We start from the raw sequence: 3,562 nt of genomic DNA on the forward strand, positions 1-3,562 counted from the left end.
TTGCTCACATCGTCCTATGCCTGCTCATGGTTTATTTCCCCACACAAATTATGGAGAGCTCGCTTGGTGAAAAAACTCTCTATGATGTTGTATACCTTGGCTAGATTGACGTTATTTTGCCGTAGCTGCTTCACCAGTCTCGGTTGTAAACGTCGATGTGTTTGTGTGAAGGCAGTGTATTGTCTCTCCGCAATTAGGAGACAAAGATTGGATGTGTTGCTCCCGATGCTCTGATATGCACCAACCATTGCCTTTCGATCGCAACAATCGTATAAGAGCCCAACACTCACAATGGCATGACCGACTGTTCTCAACGCCCGCCTTCCCTGCATAGCACAAACAACATCCAGAACTTTAGATTTGGCCATTGACATCACAACAAACCAGCAGTGCTACATGGAGAATTCCAAAATGAAGTACTCACCGCACAGCTGCAAATGATTTCCTGCCTGCATTTTGTCCTCTAAACATTTAGTCTGCTTTTCCAATATGTAATACCAAACCCCTTCCCGCAGGAGTACAAGTTGTATGCTTCACCTAAAGATCAAATCTTATACCCAGTTTCAGTACAATCACATTTTCCCCTGGATTCTCAGCGAACCCACGAATTGCTTTCTCCAACGAACTTGGGCGATTAGGACAAGGTGTCCTCCTTTACGCAGCCACACCAATCGTTACCCTGCATGCATTCCATAAATGTTTAAATCAGCAGATGCTTACGTCGAACACATGATAGTCAAGTCAAAACTTTTGATATGCGTGTGCATATCACAGCTCAATGTGAAGGCACAATAAGTAATCAGACTGCCACCTAGCTGTGCCATCACCTAGATAAATATTATTTCCTTCACAAACTAGTTCACCTTTTTTGCTGGTTTTTGCATCGTCAAGACTTAGCACGCAACCTCAAATAATTTCCTACATGCATTTCGTCCTCTCGACATTTAATACTGACCCTGTTAGCACAAAAATACAAGTTGTGGAAAACCGCACCCTACATGACTTAGTTGATCACATTTGCAAATTTCTGGTGTCCTAAAAATTGATTACTCAACATTACTTATATGACGAGTGTGGTATATTCCATAAATTATTGGAGAACTACAGAACATATCCTATGAAGCACCCTACAACAAACTTATTACTATAAAATAAGCTATAATGTCAACTACAAGTCAACGGCATGTTCCTAGCACTTAATTAACTAATTACACGTACCTATAATCCTTAATTGGTAATCTGATGAGGATAATGATGCTACAGACTAACCTTTTTGTCCATCCAGGAGTCTCTGGATTCACCTTCCCCATCGATTGCTGAGATATAGTCGGAGAGCTGCGCTTCCTGTTAACTGGTCCGGCATCCACATCTAGGAGCTACGGCTCCCACTCATCACTTCCACTTCTTATGACTCATGGCTGCCAGCAGTGGAGCTCCAAGGGTCGGCAGGCGTACTTCCCCATATCCAGCAGGCTATCAGTGCCATCCATCCCCTCAAGGATTGGAATCCTGACATATTGGGAGGGGGAAATCTCTAAGAAATTGCAGCTCCAGCTATATCATCTTACGTAATTGAACGAGTCTAGGGATACATCACCTTTTAACCGGCTGTAGAAAGAGTTCCATGTCTTCAATGGCGTCGCCCTCCTACGCAAGGACGCCGCCGCCCCAGCTTCTCTTCTGTCTAGGAAAAACTGGATAATTGCAACCTTCTGTCGAATGGAAAAGTGAAGTTCCTGTCCCCGCAGCCAGACAGAATGTAACGTTATGGGCCACGGCAAGACCTTGTGTTCTCAACCCCAGCCTTACCCTGCAAAAAAATTCACAAACTGAATTAAATTACCGATCACAAACCAGCAAAACCAAATTAGTCACTAACCAAGCACCCACAAACTATCTCCTGCATGCACTTCGTCCTCTCGACATTTGGCCGGCTCTTGCCGTACCGGATGGCAAACCCCTTTTCCCATGAACACAAACTGTAGAAATTGTATGCCTCGGCCACAGAGTTGAAAGTAGTGCCAAGAACCAGTGTCATCACATTTTCAGTTGGGTTCTCCGCAAAACACCTGACTGCCTTTTCGAACATACTTACTCGGTTTAGGCGCGGTGTTTTGCTCGGGGAGGCAATACCAATCCTTAGCCTGCAAACACAGGCACATAGAACATGAATTTTCTAATTGCAGATAGCAAACAACTAGCAAACACAGCCTCATATAGCATGAACTTCCTAATTGCACAGAGCAATCAGCCTACAAACACAGGCGCGTATAGGATGAATATTCTAAATGCAGGGAGCAAAACAGACCGCAAACACCAATACATAAATCAATATTTTTCCTTAACGATGACAGCAATCAGCCTGCAAACAGAGGCGCACATAGCCTGAATTTTGTGAATGCGGAGAACAAATCAGCCTTCACACACAGGCACACACAACATAAATTTCCTGAATGCAGTAGAACAATCAGCACTCACTCTAACTGCATGATTTACTCACTCATTCGTTTCATTCCTAAATCACTCAATACGTGCTGGAAGGCAAAGTTGTTATTCACTGACCTCTGGTTCCACCCCAGTGCTCGGGGATTCGTCTTCCCCGTTGACAGCTCTGACATCGGCGGTGAGCTCTCCCTTGTGCTCACCACCGCTATCCGCTGTCCGCTGGTGTGCCGCGTCGCCTCAGCCCGCGGTACCGCCTACAAATCCCCCACACCGAAGACAACGACAACTAGCAGCCGGCACCAAGCTCTCCCCGACCTCCTCCAGCAGACTGGATCTGAAACTTGGGAGAAAGCCATCCTCTGGATCAGCTAAAACAGAGGGCTCAAAAGGAGGCGGCATCGCCGGAAAAGCAAAGATCGACTTACCTGCTGATAGGCTGCATCAGAACTCCATGTTGTCTCGCCGCCGGCGCTCATCGCCTCTGTGCCGCAGTCCTCAGCTTCCCCCAAATGGCCCACACCGTACCCGCAGTCCTCAGCGATTGTCCTGGTCCACGGATCAGACGGGGAACACCGATTCTGTTCCACGGCCCACCTCGCCGGAGACTGACGTCCGTCCAAACTATCGTCAGATCCGTCAACTCTCCCCCATGCAAAGGCCCACCACCCAACACTGTCGCGCACGTATTTCCCAACAGTGCTCGATTTTCTGGCGGACCGCATGCGTACGTACAGAACTATGTCACAGATCGAGAAGCGACAACCAACGACCTAGATAACGAGCTCACGTGAGCTCGCGCTCAGTTACTCCACGTCCAACTTGAGGACCGAATTTACCTGGAAAGATTGTGGTGTCTACCAAGTTAAATAAAAGAAGTTTTGTTGTTTGTGGTTAGATTTTTCTTTTTGAAGGGATTTTGTGTTTAGATGTGGTTATGGGCTCCTACATGTTACTCACTTTTGGAGAGCTATCCACATTGCCAAGTATGGGTTTGGGATGGACTAGCCATTAGGGTTTGAGCCGCCCCATGCAAATCACGGCCATAGACCGATAGCCTTTTTACTGACTGAAGCTGATTAGTCCACGCAGACGAAAAACAGGGCCTGAGAAACATTAT

General features: G+C 46.6%; 1 long non-coding RNA gene across 1 annotated transcript; it reads right to left on the reverse strand.

Annotated features, from left to right (window-relative positions):
- Window positions 1-423: 423 nt before the first annotated feature.
- Window positions 424-3,085, reverse strand: LOC109747295 (uncharacterized). Its single transcript, XR_005762652.3, has 5 exons — window positions 2,871-3,085; window positions 2,563-2,779; window positions 1,880-2,144; window positions 1,270-1,810; window positions 424-679 (listed from the first exon to the last, which is right to left on the reverse strand). It is a non-coding gene; the product is annotated as an uncharacterized lncRNA (long non-coding RNA).
- Window positions 3,086-3,562: the final 477 nt, after the last annotated feature.

The sequence above is a fragment of the Aegilops tauschii genome, chromosome 1 (assembly GCF_002575655.3).
Source record: "Aegilops tauschii subsp. strangulata cultivar AL8/78 chromosome 1, Aet v6.0, whole genome shotgun sequence".
Classification (NCBI taxonomy): domain Eukaryota; kingdom Viridiplantae; phylum Streptophyta; class Magnoliopsida; order Poales; family Poaceae; genus Aegilops; species Aegilops tauschii.